Genomic DNA, 22,653 nt, shown 5'->3' with positions numbered 1-22,653 from the left:
TTTTCAGAATTTTGGGTTTATTTCCTTCCTTCCAGCCAGGCTGATCTGAAGCAGCTTTTCTTCCATCTTGCTCTAATATGAATGTTTAATTTACATTCCTTTTTAATCTCCCTTTCAGATAATCCCTTGAACATACATCATATGTCTGAAAGTTTTCCCCTCTATTTAGTTATGCTTAAGGTGTTCAAAACCACACAGTTATTTGACTGAGTCTTAAGGAATTTATAGCTACAAAATGATGGAGCCAATTTTTCTGGTCACTTGGCTTAGTTACCACAGCAGCAAAGCATCAAAGACAGACTGAGCCAAAATTCCTTGGAGCCAGCAGAGTTTACTCTCAAAGAATTCACATTTTCAGGGCATTAGGATAGCTGGTCTCAGGTTCCTGTAAGGGTTTTGTGTTGGGGATCTCACTAACAGGTCAGGGTTCCCTGATTTCTCTAAGTGAGCAGGGAATAAGTGGCTCAGAGATGTGTGAGAGATTTAAATCTACTGACTGTCAGGTTAGTGGCAGATTGGACTGACACAGTTCAAAGTTTGTTAGCTTTGTAAGGTTCTTCTCTGCCCAGTTAATGAAGTAATTTCAGAAAATCACAAGTTTACTTCTGCAAAAAGCAGCAAACATCCCTTACTGCTATCTACCATCACTGTACCAATATCCTTTATGTATTTATCTATTTTACATATTATTTTACCCTAATTACAGTTACTATTTCAGCAAAGAAAGAGCCAACTCATGTTCTTCTTTAAGCAACTATCCACACCTGCAAGGATCTTCCCTCCTTCCCATCACAACTTCATTTCCATAACAGCTTTTGATTAAGGGGAACTACCTAATTACTTCTGGAAATCCCAGCAAGCTGTATCAAATGGCAAACCTGATTTGATCCAAGAATGAATTCCCTGTAAAAAGACTCTTCCCTGGAATACTGTATTTAGCTTCTGTGTTCCCTTATTGACTGTTTGCTATGGTTTCTCCACATTTGGCATTTCTGCAAAGATCAAAACAGAAGCACTTGAGACTTCCTATCCCCCTGTTCTGAGGCTAAAATCTATTTGAGTACAACCCAATTCCTAGTCCAGTAAGTTTAATTTTTCCTGATAAGTAGATGCTTATGTATCAACCAAAACCTTATGAAAACCATCACATACAGAAATAAAATCCCCGAAAAAGGCCAGGAACAAATCTTTGTGAGCTGTGTTGCCACCTGTTCTATGAAAACACTGAACTAGAAGTGGGGCAAACTCTGAAATGCTTGCAGCAATTTTGGGATGATCAGGCAACTCACCCAAACCCTGTCGTGTGCCATGCTCCCTTCCAGCATTTGCTTGTTCCATGTAGACTTGTCCTCTTTGGCCTATAAATAGCTTAAAACAGGGGATGCCTTGCAAATAAGCCATGCAGGTATTGTGTGAGCACAATTTTCAGAAATGGACAGTGATTTTGGATGTCCAAGTTCAGTGGCCTCAGAAAGGACTACTTTTGACATGGCAGGTGCTTAACTTCTTAAAGTCCTTAAGCCATTTTAAACTGACTTCTGAGACACTCAAACTTACCATTTACTTTCAAAATGTCAGCCTCTGTACTCAGACAGCTTAATGCCACCAAAAAAGAGCCTTTTTGCTTTCTAAAGCAGCTCAGATTAAAGTTATGTAATATAGCAGATAACCATGAGCACTTTGTGAACCAAAAAGCTTTGTAATATTTCAATATACTCTGAATTTTTTGCCACTGACACAACTCTGCAGCGCCTTTCAGTCTTTTTTATTTTTTGTTTCATGTCTGAATCAATGGTATGACAAATCTCAAATTCTGTTTTAATAGTTTTCTGAAGGCTGAGTTTTTGTCAGTATTGGGCCTGATACAGTAGAAATAATAATCATCTAGATATCAAAACAGTTATTTTGCATTATTATCAATCCAATGAAAATAGTTAATTAAATGAAATCAGATACAAGTTGAGAGAATACAGTATGTATTGTAATGTATGTAATTCATATTACATATGTAATTATTTACCAGTGAATGGCAGGTTGAGAATCAGTCTGAATTTCAGATATTACACAAGAATTGAGATTATTTCTAGTAACAGAAATGAAAAAAAAACAAGTAGAGAAAGTAAAAAAAAAAGATTATTTTTTTATTGTTTAAATTATTAAAAAGTATGGGAAGAATCAGAAAAAATCAAAGTCAAGTCAAAAACTGAACTTATCCAAAAAGCCAAGTAGATACCAGATTTATATAGGAGCTGTTTTTTTTCAGACAAATGACTTTGCTATCCTTAATTCTAATCTTTGAGACAGTCTGCATATCATCTTACACTTGAAATACAGCACTCATGAAGATAACTCTTCCGTGGATGAGATTCCACCAAATGTCATTCCTAAAGATGAAGGAATTAGAGGCAAAGTACCTGGAGAAATTCAACAACTGAAGAGCTCATGGGCCAAGCATGACAGAAAGACCAAGGAGCTGTTTGGATTTAGAGAAAAAAGCACAACAAAACTCTGGCTGCTGGGAAAACATCTAGAGAGAGAAGGAGATATTTTCCATGAGAGCCGGTAAGTCCCACCCTTGCTGGGATGTCATTTCCAGTATTGCATGAGGAGCAAAGGGGGAAAACAGTGCCAAGTCCAGATCCAACCAAACACCACAGACACTTAAATTGAGATTCCCCAGGGTCCATCCAGGCTTACAGGCTGAACAAAAGCACATTCCTGGCAAGCAGCTCTTACCTTGAAACTCTGAAAGCAACACTCCATTGTAATCAAGACACAGCACTCCTTTTAATCCTCCAGTCTATTAAATTCAATTATTGGGGTAGGCTGCACTCTTAAATAAAAAGAATACATACAGTCTGTTTTTATAAGAAATCGTGTTACAGGATATGGTATTTATTATCTGTACCAAAATGAAATAAGAAATGTAATCAAAAGGTTATACACAGATCTGAAAGAGAGCTAATTACAGTAAAAACTTGGTATTTTTGCTCATAGTCACAGTCGGGGAAATGGATATTTATCACAAGTATACTCCCGACAGGTTGTTCAGAGAGAAGACATTCACAAAAGAAACTGTGAAATAATTAATACACAAAGGACCTTTTTGGTGATACATAAATAGACTTTACTTCGATGAGATGTTGCATCCAGATTTAGCAGTGGGATACCAGACCAATTTAACATTATCAGCAAAACCTTAGACCAGATACTAAATTGCTGTTGCTTTTAATGAGAGTAGGCAATACCTATGCATGTACCTTTACTGAACAGGATACACTATTCCAACACAGCAGCTGCAAGTTTTGGGTTTTTTTCTTATGGGCTCACAAATACAATCTAAACTCAATTTCATCTGCGTTATTAGTTAGGAACAGTTTTCAGCAGTTGATACAAATGGCCATCCACATTTAACTTGTGGCTCCAAGCAGTCATTGGCAAATAGCTAAATGGAAGGGTCCATTCTCTCTTTATCATCAATAAAGATATAGAATTCCCTCCAATAAGGGATTCCTGCTATTCTCACCACTTTTCAAGATATACACCTCCAAGAGTTCACACTAATGGTCTCATCAGCACAATTAAACCTTGTATATTGGTTTTGTAATTCTCTCAGGCCTGTTTCTCTCAGGGTTGCATTCATCCTGATCAATACATGGTCCTCTGCTGTAACTCTTGTTTCTCTCTCTGCTTCCAAGGTCTCTGCTATGCCTGTTCAGGCTGTAACACATTCTTACCCTACAGACCAGCAGTGGTCTCCTGCAATCATATGCACAGAAAACATTCAGCACTTTGTCAGCTATTGCTATCAGTATCTAATTACAGAAAAGCTATTAAAAGAAGTTCAAATTTCTCTTTCTAGTTCAAAGTGGAGATATTACTTCTAGAGCATAACAAGCAAGATCAGGGCCACCCATCCCTTCTGCCCTGCTCTATGGGACCACTTAAGGCATTAGAAAAACCTTCTTAAATAGGGCACATGATGATTGCCCAAGTCCATAAGGACAGAAGAGGGCACTTCTATCCCTAATGGCAGCAAAATTCCTGTGCAATAAAAAGAAACATTCAAATAGAGGTCATGCTTCTGTTCTCACTGAGTTGCTATGAGACATGGAAATGAAAAAAAGAGGCAGAAGCAGCTACTTCTGTGCTCTTGAACTGGTGAAAGTAAACCACAAAGTCCAAAACTCTGTTCCTGTCATTTTCTACCTGTGCCATCTCTGCACTCCAACTTTTGCTCCTCCCTAAATCACAGATGTCTCTGGAGCACTGCCAAAGGGGAGCCCTACCAGGGCTGGGACCACAGGCTTAAGGGGCTGCAAATAAATGCTAAGTTAGCAGAAGAGGTTTTGGTCCTCTCAAATTTAACTCCTATCTAAATAATGTGCATCCCCACCATAAAGGTTTGCTTATAATTTTCCTGTTGCACGGTACCACCTTCTGGATCTCTGCTGATATAAGTGGTAGTAGGAAACCAAAACAAACCTTGGGTAGTTCCACTAGTAACTAACAGTGTATTTATCTGATGACTGAATTAAGGAAAAAATGCCAAAATGGAAAAAAAAATATAAATCAGTATTTCCACGTGCCAAACAATTTGCTGCAAAAGGCTTCCAAAAAAGTCATGACAATACTGCTACATGGGTTATATCCTCCCTGATTGAAAAAAATCAAAACCCTAATGTAGGCTTTATGAGTAAAAGCTCACAAAAGTCTTGCTGGAGATGAGTTTTAGTATCAAACCTCAAATGCAGCATATTGTATCTTCAGAGATTTTTCCTTATTCCTCCCCTGAGACCCCAGCACGAGCAGTGCTGTGGCCAAATGAGGGATCCTGTAAGTGGAGATAACACCTCAGCAATGCACCTCAGAGAGCTGCTGAGTGCATGACAACATCAACCAAGCACTTAGAGCCAGGCAGCACAGACATTTGCTGCCTACTATTTCTCCTCCCTCCTAGGTTATTTTCTTCAGAGCCACTCATTTGTCTCTTTTTTTTTTTTTTTCTCCATGAAAAAAACCATACTAAATGAAGGTACATTGTCTGGAAAAAAACATTAAAAACATTAAAGTGACCTGATCATTTTTGTCTGTTGCTTGACAGCCAGAATATTATAACAACTGTTTTGAGACAGTGTCTGATTTCATACTTTGTACATCTTTTGTGCAAAAGAAGAAACAGGTTTATCGAAGCAGTTAAAACTTTATTTTCACTAAGCCAAGTACCTCATTAAAAAAAAATCTAATATCTACAGCAGAATAAAACAAAAAAATGGCCCTATATAAGTAGTTATATCCAGCTCTCAAAATCACAATGGTCTCATGTCAGGTTCTGTCAAGTTCTTCTGATCCACAGCAGACTCTCACATTTTTTACTCTTAAATGGAAACAAATCAAGCAATTACACATAATAAAGCAGTTATAGGTCAGTTTACAGCATAGATGTTTTCTGTAATGTGTATTTTGGTTTTAAATGAGGAATGTAAAAAGGGAAGAGGCTACTTCAGATTTTCCTGATTATCCCATTCATTTTCTTTGTACTTCAGTTCTAAATTAGGCAGCTGTTCAGATCTCTAATCACAACAATAAACCTAATCTCCAAACATAAAGCATTCAAAAAGTATTTCAATATCCTATAAAGAAGCTTTCTTGGACATTTTCTATTTTTTAAATCATGAATTACACATCAAAGTAAAAAGAGTTAATAAAATCAATTTATGCTGTCTTCATCAATTATTAATGCGAACCAAGTCATACCAGAACCTTTTTTTCTTTTTCCTTCTCACTATATGCTTTGATTTCACTTACCACTCATGACACAACTCCTTTTTGGAATGTATTTTGCTTTTTTCTTTTTTTTTTTTTTTTGTTTACACACTTCATAATGACTTCCTGAAATTGCAGCTAAGATAAAATCCTATGCAATCTTTAGTTCTCTTTTTCATCTCTTTTTCCTCTGTTATTCCAACAAATAACAAATTATAGTGACCATGAAATCAAGATGTTAGAAATACTTGGCCTCTCTAGTACTTTTAAGTTAATATATACACACATGCATACAAATTTTAAACACATATCATCTACTTGCAGATAAATCACAGGCTTTCTATACTGTACTCACAGAAAAGATGGTTCAGCAGATAATATTTTTATAGCTGCTCTTGCATAATAATAACTATGACAAATATAACGCTTCACTCAGTAATTATTTGCTGCACAGTCAAACACTGTTGCAGTCAAAAACTATTCTTGAGAAATGACAGAAATACCCATCAAAATTCCATGCTCTGGTGTTTCCCTTGCCCTCCTGGTGGTTTTGTTAATTAATCTTTTTTAGCATGCATCTGCAGGAAAAAACCAGAATAGATACTACCAAAGAAACTATTTGATCTGTATCTAAACCAGACATAATTCAGACCATCAGGCACAGTAAGAATTAATGAGATGTTACATTTTGTTTGCAGAATTAACATGAAATAATTATCTATAATATCCTTGATCTAGACAAATATTCACCACCACTTTTCAGTGCAATAAAATGAAGCAAATCCTGAAAACTAGTTAAAGACATTTGTTCTCATAAATGTCCTTAATTGTCCCTTACAGATTTAGTGTTACTGCCTACTAGCTACCACTTTCTTTTTTTTTTTTTTTCAACTTTTTCCTGTTCTCTTCTGGTTTTTGCTTAATTCAGTTTAGAAGTTATTGTATAGGAATCCACACAGAACCTTTAGCTTGACTCCCATGTGCTCAAACTTTTCCTGCCAACTCCAACAGAGTCAAGGTACCACCTTTACCATCTCCATGTGGTTTCCTAATCACCATCATTTCCCTAAGCAAAGTCAGGCAACTGAGAGACCCTTCACTTTGTTTCTTGGGTAGGTGAATACTGACCTGGCAGTCTGAATAAAGAAAATAAAAAATAACTGAAGTTATTTTAATAGCTGTATATCACTGTGCTTTTCTATCCTTTTAGCTTATAAAAAGAATCAACTCAAGATTTTTATCCTGTAAGATAATTGAGCTCAAGGGCTTTTGTCAGTGGTTTTATTTTTCGCTCAAGTTCCCAGAGCTAAGAGCTGTCCTGATATTTAGTGAGAGAGCATATGGCTCTGAAATAAATAAGCACTTATTTGTAGATCCATTTATATTATTTTGCTACTATGAAATAGTCTTTTTTATTTTTTAAATCCATCAAGATGCCATTTACACAAGAGTTTTTATCATGCTGTCAGTTCAGAAAAAAAAAAACCAAAAACAAATAACCATATCCTTTCATCCCTTCTCTCTTCAACCCAAAAAGCACACAGCATTCTTCTGAAGCAAACTTCATTTATGGATGAGGTGGACCCCATCCTTGTCCAAAGGTAGAGGAATAACCTCATCCCAGGGCTTGGAGCAGAGGTGCTGTTCCCACCATCTGAATGTGGTGTGTACCAAGGAGCACCACAGGGCTCACAAACCTTCTGCCACCCACAAGTAGCAGGGGAAAAAATGTGAAAAAATAAAAAAGTGACAGAATACCCTCCAGAGACCAATTTTACAGCAGAAGGAATCTCTAATTTTATACAACAAAAATCTAATAAATGCTTTGAGGTACTTCCATATTATTCTGTAATTTGTATGTGGTTTGGAGAAGCTTTGTTGGGGTTTTTTTTGCTTGTGTGTTTCATTTGGGGTCTTTTTTCTGAAAAGGAATAAGCTATTAGGTGTGACTGTATCCTGCACAGCCCTGTGTAGAATGATTATGTCAGCCCAATCTCTGTCTCCACCCTACCAATGCCATTACACTTTTTCAGGAAATGTTATCTATTCAACAACTTGCTCCAGTTATCATAATACATTTAGCATTCAATAAAAATGGGACATTATTAGATAATAAGATACATGGTTCATTTCCTAGTGTGCATAAAACAGTACCTTATGTGTATGCAACTCTTGCTAATTAGGGCATTCACCTACCTCCATATTTCAGTTAATAATTGCCACTTTGAATATTCTACATCTTGGCTTGTCCCATACCCATTTCAAATGTCTCTTTAGAGGCTGCCCAAAAGTAGTTTTTGTACTTAATAGCAATTTATGCAGGATATATAGCTGATGTCAGTATATTTGTCTGCCATATACCTTTGGCAGCAGGATACCCTTGCAGCACTCATCCTCCTCGCCCTATGATACTTCTTAGCCCTTCTGACTTCCATCCAAGTTTACAAGTTTCACTCTCAAGGTTAATGACTCACTCCTGTGCAGTCAATTTTACAACAGGCATTTGTTTATATTTCAAAACAGTGGTTCCTGTACACTTACATTACCTAGCATTTTCATGGACATGCTAAATCAACTTTTCTTGACTTTGCCTAGATATAGTTTGGGGACAGGATTCAAATTCACACCAGCTTGTTTCAGCAGCAGCGCCTCTGAATGCAACATTTCCATTCCTTTCTCAAATATATCCTCTAACATCATAAAGCATCAACTCAAATGTGCAAATAAATGCCACTTAAATAATATAAAGAATAATTTGAGAAGTCTCAGCACCAAGCAAAGTAACATATAAAAAAAAAATCACCAACAGCATATTTGGCTATTTCTTGACAATTTTTTTTTTTGCCTAATATAGAAAAATACCTAAAGCAACGTACAATTATGCTTGAAAATAATTCAATTTGAATTTCTAGAACCTGAGATTCCAGCACTTGTATTGTCTGCTGACATCATCACAGAAGAAGAGACCACCTTTTCCCACAACTACTCCTACAAAAGGGATTCCCTTTCCTGGAAATCCAGGTGAACAATTCCAACCAGAATCATATATAGTGCCTTTGTTGGATATGGGGTTTGGTTTTGGTTTTTTGTAGGCAGACCAAAAAATATTGTTTGTTCTCCTTTATTTATTCACAACGTTCATCAGCAAGATTTTCAAATAACAAAACCAAATTACTGGCATATACAGGTCACGTGGTTTATAAAGTAGCATCAATTAAACATGTGAAAATTATATTTTCTCATTTGCAAGAGAAAATGAATCAATATTAGCTGTGCTTTTTGTTTTCTAGGTGAAAACAGTAGGATTTCACCTTGAATAATGCATGACTGCTAGGATTAAAACAAAGGAAAGTACAGACATGCTTTTTTGTGTTCTATTATCCATTTGGTGTTTTGTAAGGAAATCCCATTGCACCTCACCCATCAAAGGCTGAAATTAATCATAAAACCACATATATCTAAAATGCTGCTGCATTTATGCAGCTTTTAAAGAAGACAATATCATGGATCTGTACAGTTAGCTACGGGACTTGTACCATATTTTACTTATTAAGAAATGCTTTTCTAAGAACTTAATCTCTGAATATTGACAATTTTTCTCCTCCCTGCTTCATATACAGTTTGGCTTTCAGAAGAACTTTTTATTCCTTCTGAAGAAGTGGAAATTACCATTTTCTGATACAGAAGTGCATTTTGGGGCATTCACACAAGGTCTGTGGCTCTGATGTATACATCAGCATTGGGAAAGTGGAGAGCTGAAAAAAAAGGTTTTGTGAATCCTCACACGTTAAATATTTTCAGCATGATTGCATTCAGTTGTAGGTCATGGGGCAGACAAAACTATAAGACCCAGGAGTAGAAGGTTCCTATAAGACCCTGAATGATTCCTAAGCCATCTGTATTTTCAAGTACAAGTCTCTTGGAAAAGCATTAATTGACATGAAAAAGCACATAGAAATGATACACACACACAAATACTGCAAATGGTACAATAGTGGATAATTGTAAAAACCTCTTAAATGAAATGTTCTGCACATAAAGAGGCTCTAGGCAGCCTCTGTTCCTCTGTTCTCAGAGTTCTTCACTGTTTATTGCTGAAAGCTTGTGTCATATATAGCAGTTTCATGTTTATGACACCCTAGATAAGCCACTGAATTACAACAGAGATTCTTATATTCAGCAATCTTAAAGAAATGTCATGTCATTCCTTATAAATGAGAGAAATAATATTTTTCACATGTCCATAGGCACTTAGAAATCTGCATTTCTACCTTAAGAAATACTGTGGGAAAAGGTGCCATCAAACATCGACCACCCTAAGGTAAAATTTTGATTTAAAAAATACACTTCAAGTAAAGTGCGCATTCAAAAAAAGGGTCCCAACAATGACAAACTATGCAGTTTATGAATGTAAATATTAAGCATAAGCCTTTTTAATAAAATCCAAATTAAGCATGGCTTGAATTCTTTGTACCATGGATTTCAGCAACCTGCTATAACTCTGAATTCCACTTACATATACAGAAATGACTCCATGGCAGGCAATAAATGTTTTAGTTGTGCTCAAGAGCTTTGGTCCATCCAGCTCCCACTAAATCAAGCCAAGCCCTTTGAAGGACCACAGGCCTTGGGTACCCCCACAGCAACATTCACGACTTGTTCTTCCTGCTGCAGGACAAAAAGGTGACCAAAGCTGCAGCCACTAGAAAAACTAGAAGGGCCACTGAAGCACTCTGGCCTTTTATTGGATATTTATTTCTGTAGATCTGGAAGGAGCCAGGCAAATCCCACCCCACTCTGTTCTATGGCACCTGTGTTTTCTGGGAGGGACAAAGGAGCATCCAGCCACCTCCAGCTGCAGGGTGGCACCACGAGACTCACAGAGGACACCACCAGGGTCAGCCTGGATGACAGTAAATCACAGCAGCAGCAGCATGTCACCACAGCCACCTCCTGGCATGGGCACTCTCTGGCCCAACTGGGATTGAATGGCTGTCTCTGTTCCAGGAAAACCCCACAGAACCCAGCACAGCTGAGACACATTAGGGGACAATATCCTCTATTTCCCTAGGAGATGTAACATTTACTGTGTACCTGTTAACATGTTCCAGATTCCTCTTTCTTTTTGTTTCATTCTGAAGATATTCAAGTTCTTCAAAGCTTCATTTACATTACTGAATTGCAGATTCAAGTTATCTTACAGGATTCAGTGAGTTATCCACAGCCTGATACATGCCTACCTATCCCAAAATGAGATGTGCATTAAATCATGCCCTTTGCAAGACATATTTTATACTTCCATGTAATTTGTACAACTTATTATCAGCCTTACTGTCAGAGACAACACAAAAACTGTTCAACTGAGAAAATAATTCATTTTCCCTTGATTCTGAGAGGGAGGAATAGAAGAAGAATATGAAAAAGGTGATAAGCGTGTGTTACTGATTTTAAATATTCAAGAAATTTATTCAAGGACTTTGAAATGTCATGGACATCAGGCTGTGAAATTATTATTTTGATACTATATACAGTAAAATATAAAGGTGCATTAGTGCTGTGCTGTATGACATTTCCCAAGCAATCGCTTCCCCATTTTCTATGTCAATTGGGTAACTTTTTGTTAAATATCATTTACAGATTTTGTTTCTTTTGTGTATTTTTAAATGAGAAAGCTATGAGCTCTGTTTCTCCAAGTCCATAATTCAAACATAGTAAACATTTTGATTCAATACATGCTTTCCTACATGTAAAGCATTCTTAGAGAACAGCTTTTTAATGTATTTTCTAAATTGTGTCTAAAAGTTTTCAGTCACTAATATAAAGAAGAAAATACAAGTACAAGGTAATTTTTGAACTGGACAATACTGAAAAATACTTCCACTCATTACAGTGATTGTGTTGCAGAATATGTAAAAAAGAATGAACAGGTCGAAAAAAGAACAGAATGTTCAGATTTTGCTTGTAGTGTAGGGTGGAGGAGTGGCACAGGCAGACTCTGAATCAGCCATCTTTTAAATGGACACGGCAGAGCAGAAATACTAACAGTGCTACATCTCCACACTCCAGTGAAGACCACCTAATGTCCATCCCCTCAGCAAAGCACCTCCTGGCCCAGGGGCTGTCCTGGGAGGCTGTGGGGCCCCAGGGGGCAGCACCCACCATGGTACCCAGCCCTGCACTGCCGCTGACATCCTCCACTCAGGGTCCAGCCCACACAGCCCACTGCCCCTTTAGGTGACATTTAGAGGGGACTACAGGTGGATTTGAGCTTCTTGGTCCCTATTACGTCTCTGTTTTTCAATCTGTAGCTTCTGGCTCCCAGGCTGATGTGATTTTTCAGTCCCATGATTTTCACAGAATCGGTCAGGTTAGAAGACATCATGCTGGTCATTTGGTTCAGCCTCCCTGCTCAAGCAAAGTCATCCCAGGGCACAGGATGGTGTCCAGTCAGTTGTGTCCAGTAGCTCCACACCCTCTCTCGACAATCGGTTCAGTGCTCGGTCACTGCACAGTAAAGAATTTCTTCCACATGTTCAGGTGGAACTTCCTGGCCATCAGTTCCTGCCCATTCCTCCTGTCCCACTGCTGGAACCATGGAGCAGAGTCTGATCCATCCCCTGACCCTCCCTGCAGACACTGACAGACAGGGATGAGGGCCCCTCACTGCCCTCTCTTCTCAAGGCTGAGCAGGCCCAGCTCCCTCAGCCTGTCCTCACTGAGATGCTCCAGTCCCTCCATCATCTTTGTCATCCTCCACTGGACCCACTACAGGAGCTCCATGTCCCTCCTATCATGAGGAGCCTTGAACTGGACACAGCATTACAGAGCTGTCCTTAATGGAGGCACAGGAGCACCTCTCTCTGCCTGCTGCCAGTGCCCTTCCTAATGCATCCCAGGACCCCACTGGCCCTCTTGGCCACAAATGGCACTGCTGGGCAGCTTGTTAAACCCCAGACCATCAGGTCCTTCTCCCCAGAGCTACTTTCCAGCAGCCTATTCTGGCTGATTGTTCTTCCCCAGCTGCAGAACCCCACAGCATCTGCCTGTTGCCATGATAGCACAAGAGTTCTCTTGTCATTACATTGCAAAGGCTCCAGATTGCTAGAGTTTCATACCTCCTTGATGTTTCTTGCAGGCAGCTCCTCTAGGCATTGACTCTTCCTTATCCTTGCAGTAGCCAACTGACTCCAGTTCCCAGCAATTCACTCTTTTATAACACTCTTCTTATTGGCTACAGGTGTGACCTGTTAACATCAGGCCTGCTCCTAATCTTTAGTAATTGGTTCAGCTGCAACTCTTTAGGGGATAAGATTACATTCTATACCACCTTCATTTACCCATCCTGTATCCCCCTACATCTGCCTTTGATGAGTTTCAGCCAGCTCTTCTCTGCCCATGTTTCCAACCCACCAAGGTCCTTCTGAAGAGCTGCACAGCTCTGGTGGATCAGCCACTCCTCCTAGCTTTGTGTTCTTTTGTCACGCTTGAGCTCCTGTAAGGCCTTTCCTCAACACCTTGCGCTCCTATTTATGGGTTTAATTAAGTAATAAAGGCAAAAAGAATCTTAGACTATGATAAGATATTTACCAATAGAATATGAGTGCTTTTATTGCGCGGTTATGTAATTTATTATGGAAGTGATTAATATATTCAATATGCATTTCCTCCTAATGAGTGCCTCGTAATTGATTCATAACACTATCACAGTGTTTTCCTGCAAAATGTACGAGAAACAGTGGGGAAATTGACTATTGCAACTGAGCTCTGTAACATGTAATCAGTTAGAACTGCTTTGCCTTCCACTTAGGCAATAAGCAAACACTATATTGTGTAATAAGTCATGCCTGCTGTGTTGCTAGGCACTATACTAATGACTATGCTTAACATACGTGTAAATTATTACACCCTTACTCAGATCCTGCAGTGCCTCATTGCAATTTCTCATTTTTAAGTACAAGTGGAGAAAATGCAAATTAAAGGAATTTTTTTTACACAAAAACATGGTCTTTGGTTAAAAAAACCCCTGAAATAGCCAAAAAACCCCCAAACCTAAAGTGCTACCACTTTTTATAATTTATGTAAAACACATAGAATTCAATAGGATAATAATTTAAGCACCTACTGCCAGGATTTAATGACAGCTGTCAGGTTGGGACTCCACTGTCTTAGACACAACTAATGCATACAAGCCCTTATATATAGTCCCTACCACAATATATTAGGAAAAATTTCTGCATGGAAAGGGCGCTCAGAGGCATTGGAACAGGCGCCCAGGGAAGTGGTGGAATCAGTGTTCAAATGTGGCTTTTGGGTTTATGGTTTACTGGCACACTTGGTGGTGGCTGAGTTATTGGTTGGACTCAATTTTGATTTTATAATTCTATGTTGTCAGTCAAGACACAATCCTAAAACCAAACAAAAATTAACCTCCTGTGATATTCCACCTTCAAGGGAAAGGGAGCACCCAAGATTCATAAAAGCTTGTGGTTCAAAGAATAACAAAAGTCAGAGGATCCACAAAAATGCACCAAGTTTTAGTAGTAAATGACACACTTGGCATGGAAATTGGTATGTTAGCCCCTGACCTACTGTAGAAGGGAATGGCAGCAGGTTTTGGATAAAGGGGTAAGATGAAGAGAGAAGGAAAGGAAAAGAAAAAAAAAAAAAAAGAAAGGAAGAAAGAAAGAAAGAAAGAAAATGACATCACCAGTCCTTGTTCCAACATTGGTACAGCCAATGTCCAGGATCCCAGGGTGCACAGCCAGGCTTGGTAGGGCTCTTTTTATTTAGGCTTCCCTGCCCTGAAGAGAAGTTTCTTGCTTTCTATGCAAATCAGTTGACATGTCCATTCTTCCAGACCTTTCTGGAAATGGGTCAGAGGCTTTGGGTGCCTTGGTTGGTCCTGATCACCCTACAGTCCCTGCCCACTTCTCAACCTCATTCCTTCTCTTGTGCTGTACTGCATTGTGCTCATCTCCAGGAGCTAGAACAAGGATGTTTGTCCCAGAAAAGTGCTACCCTACCTCCACATGACCCCCTTCTCCAGGAGCATCTCACTCTTCCCCGTGCATGGGGCATGTTATTACCAACAATTCTTGTCTGTTGCTCCCAACAGTCCTTGGGTGACTCCATGGCCATCCAGCTATCAGTGTTTGAGACATGCACATTAACTCCTTATCTTTGGGGATTCCACATCCCCACACTTGCAATGAACACAGGAGCAAATATAATGAGGCATATCAGTTGTTCAGCTGGAGCCATTGTTTTTTCACTTGCCCAGATTTTGCGGAAAGAAAATTTAGAGAGGTGGGAAACATCAGTAGAAGTCTGTCCAATGCTTTTTGATGTTAGAAGAGCCTGTTCCACCCCTCAGTATTCATTAATACTGCAGCTTGTCACTGAAAGCATTCCCTCTGTCTTTAACTTTTATCTCCTCCACAGTCTAATTAATAAAGCTCAGGCTGGAGTTTATTACTGTCTATAACTGTCTGGAGCAGTGAGACAGCTGTAGAGAGAGTTACTACAGAGGGAAGAAGCAGGGAAGATTTCACCATATCTTTTGAACAAAACAAACCCAAATCACTCCCCCACTCCTCCCCTGCCACACTCAATCTGTTCAGGCACTCAAAATGAGAACGGTCACATCAAAAAAATCTACCTTGTCACTTCTATTAACTGGAGCTGTGATGCCAACTAAAGCTGTGTTAAGCACAATGAAAATGAGGCCTGAGAGGTTTGGTGCTTGGGAGATCAATCTATGAATGCAAGACAGTCAGAAAAAAATCTGTACTGCAATGAGAGGGAGCATCATGCATAATGCATCTGTTACCCTTCCGTAACAGCAGATGAAAATTGCTTAAAAAATGCAAAGCTTCTTCTTACATAACAGGTAAACAAACCACTGGTTTCCAGGAGCTTTCTTAAACTGATTTATTGACACATACAGGGTGCTATTGATAGATTGCAAAAAACCATTAAGACAATCAATTTTTTTGAATATCAACGTCAAGGTAGAATTCAATTCAGTTAAACACATGTTCATGTATGGCCATTGTCATGCTGCCATATGGAACCCTTTGAGAAACAGGAAAGAATGCAAGAACAATAAAGCAAATTACTCCTACAAAGGAACAACAATAGAACAGTACACCTACTTTTTCAGGAAGCATCAAACAATGCAAGTGTTGTATTCTATGATTTTGACTCTCAAACATGTTATTTATTTCACCTCACCAATGCATGTGTTGCACTATATGAGATAAACCAAAATAGCTAAAAAAAAATCACTAAAATTAAAAAAAAAAATCCAAACTAAAAAATACCCAACCAAACAAAAAACTTGAAATTGTTCTCAAAAAACCTCCAGAAAGTTCAAATAAAGTTATGAAGTAACTTCAACCAAATACTTATCCACAAGAGATAATGAAATATGGACTTGGTCAGTGGATATCAAATACAGTGGATAATGATTATTAAGAAATTTTTGGTCAGAGTTCAATAGCATATTTCTGAATATAGAGAAATGTTTTTTTCTCTGAAAACAGAAAACCACATTTGTCTTTACTGGAAGAGAAAAAGGAATTATCCTTTCGTCAAACATGCAGTAAAACACCAGGAATAGAATATTCTCCAGAACACAGAGCTGCTGCAATAAGAAAAAATTAGACTCTGAGGAAAAGAAAACCACCACAAAAATAAAACTATAAAAGGAAAAAAGAAAAAAAGAGGGGAATACTTATTATGAATCAACACACAGGAGAACAGAAGAGCTATTCTGAAGATGGAAAGCACATGAATATAATCTGGCGATGATCAACAGATTTCCTTTGGTGCAAGACCTCTAGGGAAGAGCAAAAAAGCAGAAATTGGCTGATGAAATAAAGACATCTTCAGCAGGAGGCCTATATAAAACATAAACCAGCTTTCATAATATTGAAAACTAAGTATGACTAATGACAGCCATGAAAGATTTCCTCTGTGTGCCTTCTGATGTTCTGATCATGAAGTTTGTTTCCTACTTTGTAGTAAACAATCTGATTTTGGCAAGAGGGAGATGCTTCTAAATGTAAGTCCTGTGGGCATTTATCAAAACCACCTCTTGAAGCTAAGACGGGCATCGTAAACCACACTGAAGTTCCCAGCTCAGATATGAGCTCAATATCGGTATGTTGAGTCAAACCACTTCCTACTCTCATTAAGTCTTTTTAAGCTACAGGTCTTTATTTCCCATAGTAGAATATATCCTTTATTTTAGGGTACTTCATCAGAGTTAAGGGTTCCCCACAACTTTAAAGATGAAGTGCCCATCGCAGAGGAAGTGCCAAACACATCCTTGCCTGCACAGCTCCGTCGAGTTGCACAGCAGCGCCAAGCAGCTGCACCAACTCCCCCATCTCCTCATGCTTCACACCTTGCAAGAGCCTCACTGCCCACTCTCAAGAGCTCTTCAGCATGTTTTTCTGGGAGTGTTTTTGACAAGCAGCAGGAGAATCGTAATACATACTCAGCCATTAAGGTCTTCTAACACACATGCAACAACAACGAAAAAAAAAAAAGGAAAAATAGTGGGATATTTCTGACTCTTCTCTGCTACAAATTTTTCTTGAAAAATAAATTTGGGTCCTTCTGTTGTGCTTGGTGTTGTCATCCCACCAATCTCTTGCTATTTCTAAAAGTGTAGATATATTTGTCCTATTAGCTATGGAAAAAAGAGTCATTCTGATAAAGACTTTCTACACAGGCAAGCTGTGTTTGTTTTGGGGTGGTTTTTTTTTTTTTTTTTTTGTTTTTGTTTTTTTTTTTAATTTTAATCTTTTGTTTAGACAAAGCACTTTGAAAACATGTCCTTTGCATAGCAGACATTTTTTGTCTCTGGAGCCACAAAATTGGACATCAACTTGTCAAACAGTATAAAATAAACTATTGCAAGTTCACCAGCTCACAGAGTAGGGAACCTGCTACAACATTATTTCCCAAGCATTTTGGAAGAGTTCTACAAAACCAAATATTTCTTGCCACTGAGTTTGCAAAAGGTAGAAGAGAGGTTCTAGTCTTCCAATTGAAAACATTAGGTAGAGAAAGTTAAGTTTTCTTAGGAAGAAATAATAAAATCTACTCAAATATTGTAAGTGCAATATCCTCAGAATATATTTTTAAAACACCTCCAGCACTGTAATTTTAGTTGGCAAGATTAATTAAAGTTAAATAGAAAGCCCACAATAAATGAAATTTTTCCTACCTTGAATTTAAAAAGGTAAAATATTCAATGTGTTTGTCAAAACAATTTAAGACTTTTCTCACTTTTCTGTAGGAGGAAGCAGGATGTCACTCTGCACAGAAAAGAAAATCCTACAAAACCAAAAAAAAACACCTAAAGCATCTGATTCTGGGAAAGTATTGATGGAAATTTATTTTTTGCATCCCACTGAAAATTGGGAGGAAAATTAGAAGAAAGAGAAAAGCATGTAACATCACATAACCAGCATTTTTTTTTTTTGCTGCAACAGAAATTTCTGTTATTTGCATGAACAGAAGCCAGTATCTTCCTGTCTGGTTAGGAGAAAAAAAAAAAAATTAAAAAAATTAATTTTCCCTAACAATTTTGTAGAACCTTTCAGCCAAAACTGGTTACAAATTACAACTCTAAATCAAAAAATCAGGAGACATTAAAGTTCTCTAAGCATATTTTTTGTGGACGATGGAATTTAAAAAAACCCAATACTACAGCTTGAAAAAAAATTACGTTTTTTCTCTGTCCTACCCAATCTTGACAGCTCTAATTCCATGTCTGTAAAGCTTTAGAAGTAGTTCTCTTAAATATTGGGACTTTGTAACAATTCTCTTATTTTAAGTTTACTTGGAAGATTCTTTTATTACCTTTTTATTTACCTTATTACTGAGTAATAATCGTTAATGCAATATCTGAATCTAGCAAGTAGCAAAGGCAAAATATTCTAGAACTTTAAAACTCTCTAAACAAAACAAAAAAATTCATCCCTGGTCATTCTTCAGATCTTTCCAATCCTTTGTCTAATTTACTCCTAAATTTTATGCCAAAAATTTTATCATCTCAAATTCCAACATTATTGCTGAAATCCTTTATTCAGCAAAATTAATTATGTAACACACCAAAAAAGAAAAATAGCAATCAATAGAAATATAAAGATAGGTATTGGAGTATCCGTATTTTTCATCAATGAATGCTAAATTCAAGAGACAAACTAAACAAAAAAAAATTGGCAACAGTTCCAGCCTGGCATTTGACAAATAAACCTCCAGGGGAGTGTGATAACTCCACTGTGGTATAAGAAATATTATTTCCTCAATTGTCTGAAAATAAGCTAAGTCAGAAATAGCAGTTAATGAGTAGAAATTAGATATGAAGACTGAAATAGCAACAGGTGCTGCAAAACAAAACCTTTCATTTTTTCTGGTAACAGACTGTTTCAGACACCAGCCCTTGCCCAAGTGTGGTGGCACTTCCCAGCTTCAAGGCTGGATTTCCAAAGGGAATTGGCTGCCCCAGGACCAACTGGGGGCCACACAAGCCTGCACTTAAACTGCCTTGGGACAAGCATAGACAGAGGCTGGACAAGGGAAATGTGGGACTCCCATTCCTCATACACAGCAATATTTCCTCACACTTGAAAAGGAGAGGTGGTGTTCTCCAGTTTTGATGAGTAAATCATATCAAGGTGCAGGTGGAAGGTTCAGCACCAAGATGTGCAGGAACAAACCCCCAGTGCTTTCCATGAGTTCCAGCAAAAAGATGCTGCCCATCCTAAATAATGTTTATGACTACCTGTAGAGGATACAGGATGCAAATGAAAATCAGAGCAAGATGAAAACATACAAATCATTATTACTCATTATTACTAATGATGATCGTTGGTTCTAAACCCATCTCCAAAATATTTTCTGTAAGAATCATGATAAAGTTTCTTGGGAGAGCCAAAGAGAATGATGGAGTGCTCAGTTATGGTCATGTTTTATGGGTTTTCCCCTTCAGGAGAGGGGTAAATACAGGCTTCTGGCACTTGGCTGTGCCCAGGAAGATGCTGACAGATGCAAATTGGGTGATATAAGGTTCAAGGTAAATCTAAAGAGACCTCCCAGAAAATACATTGCCCAGTTTAGGTCAAGAAGGGAAGTCATTCAGTCATCAGAAACACAGATGCACTCAGTGACAAGATGGAAAGATACCCAATAACACATGAGAAATTGTAAAAATTGGGTTTGTTTGATATTGTTTGGGGAGGGTGCTGGTGGTTATTTTGGTTTTGTTTGCTCACGGGTTTTTTTGTTTAGTTTTGCTTGTTTGCTTTTATGATTTTTTTTTGGGTGTGCAATTTTTTTTTCATTAACACATTGCTAAATATTTACTTTGAGATGCCCTTTGATGTAAAGATCAATATGCATGAGAATGTGAGAACACAATCACAGGAAGACAGATAATTAGTAAATAGCAGTAGAGGAAAATTTAAACAAAACCAGTGTAAAATGTAGGTGAGTGAAAAGCAGGTTTAATAAAAGAACAATAGGTTTCACCTTCGCAAAAGCCCTGATCCTAAAAATGTCTTCTCAGGAGTATGTGCTTGCAAATATTCAGAGCTTTCTACTTGGTACGTGTTTTTCCCCAAACTGTAACCAATGAGCTTTAAAAGCAATGGTAATCTTTCTGTGTGTCATCTTATTCCTACTGACAGGTGAGAACAGCAACCTGAAACGTTTCCCAACGTGTCCAATGTTGAGAACAACAGCAAAGTCAGACACTAAATGCCAACTGCAAGAATGAAGAAATAAAAGTCCCTAAGATTTTAGGAGAGACATGAGAATTAAAGGAGTAAAAAGGACCATCCCCATTTCGTAGATCTCTTTCAATTTTTTATGGGTTGTATTAAATCATCACCAGTATTCAAAATATTACAGTTAACAGATTTCTCTGTTCTTCTGCCATATCCAATTACTAAACAAAAAACTACTGCTATAAAATGCAGTCTGTGCTGAAGACTACCACATCCCTATGGCATCAAAAGAAATTTCCCTTCCCTCTCTGACAGCTGCTGCTAAGTTAAATCTGTGCTCCTGTGGATCCTGAGATATATACCATAATATCAAAGTCAACATTTTTCCTTATGAAGTCAGCAGCTGGAAAATCAATTTATCAATCAACTATTAAGCCCCTATTACTTTACATATGTATTTTCAGTAGATATTTAAGAGGTGAGGCAAAAAAAAAAATTCCCCTGGACAGTTTATACTTCAAAGTGCATTTCACATTATAAGGAATACATAATCTGCTTACAGTTTTTAGAGTCAGAAACCTTCAAATCACTTCATGGAGATTTTTCACTCTCCTTTACTCACTTTTTAGGCCATCACAAGTATGATGACGTGAAAGCTACCAAGCACTGCTGTCCTGAGCCAGCTGAATTCCCAATCACCTGCAATGCCAGCAATTAATTCCAGTGACATGAACTAAAGTGATTTTAATTGTCACATTGAAAGTGAATACAGGAGTAAATGCCTGTGAAGCACATAGAACAAGCTGCTGGAGACTTCAATCAATGTTAATATGTTCTGTTAGAATCACAGAGGGAGAGTAATAAAGACAGTGCAGCACACAAAAGGTGCAGAGGACTAAATTAAAAGCACAAACCTGAGCTCAAGACAAATCTGATCAAGGTTACAAACACTGCTTGAGACCTGGAGACCAACAAGTAAGAAGTATGAGAGATGTGACAAACATGAGAAAGGAAAACACCTTTTTAGGTGTAAGATGTAGCCTGCTGAACATCTTATTCTAATATACTTCATCATCTTGTTTCATGAAATTCATGGTGATTTAATGCATTCTCAACAGGGTCCCATTCTGCCTATCTGCTGATTTGCACTACACTTTTTATTACAAATATGAAACCTGTAAAAATTGTGTCCATCCCAATATTATCCAAATGGCTATTCCCTTCACTGTTCTGAGGAACTGCTAAGGAGAAATGCCCAAAGCAATATCACAGATATTTCTAATACATCTGAGAGAGATATATTAGAAAGAACCTTTCTAATACATCTGACACTTTGGTAGTTCAACATGATAATGAACAATAATTACCTCGCAAGCAAATCTCACACTCCTCCCATCTCTCTGGGTGACAGAACAATACTCTCCTGTCAGCAGTGGTTTCTGTCCAAGAACCCCATCCACATTATTTGCCAGATTTCACCTGAGGACATTTTCATGGAGATTAAATTATTTATTTCTTTTTAAAGCAGAATCTTTAGGGACCAGGATCTGTCAACAATATGTGCAACTGCAGAGTAACATTAAGTCTGGAAGGCTTAATGCAATCACAATACATCCTTCAGTAAAAAAGTCAGTCTGGAAATTCAGATGAATTAATGTTGAGGAGGCAGCTAGAAGGTTTAACTGTAAGGAATTCATAGCACTACCTGTGTATTGTTTTAACACAGAAGGTCAGTGTTTCATGGTTTTTAGATTATAGTCAAAAACTCTCCTAGAAAAAAAAAAAAATTCTTCAATTATGAACTGAAACTCCTCAAAAAAACTCCTGTTATTTGGAGATCACTCACCCACATTAATGTATGCAAAGAATCAGACTGTAGCTTCCATTTACATCACAGCCAGTAGTAGAGTCAATATTCAAAATAAGCAAAAAAAATTCAAAACTCCCTGAATTTTGCCATCATCATTCATCAGATCACTGCTCATACTCTAAGAAGTGCTGTAGGCAGGTGGTTACTCCTCAAATGCTTTAACTACAATGAAAACACCCTGGGATTGGCTCAGCTGGTCAGAGTGTGGTGCTAACACTGCCAAGGTTGTGGGTTCAATCCCCATATGGGCCATCTGCTGAAGAGCTGGGCTTG

This window comes from Agelaius phoeniceus, chromosome 2, assembly GCF_051311805.1.
Source record: "Agelaius phoeniceus isolate bAgePho1 chromosome 2, bAgePho1.hap1, whole genome shotgun sequence".
Lineage (NCBI taxonomy): Eukaryota > Metazoa > Chordata > Aves > Passeriformes > Icteridae > Agelaius > Agelaius phoeniceus.
Note: the sequence above shows the minus strand (reverse complement) of the source record.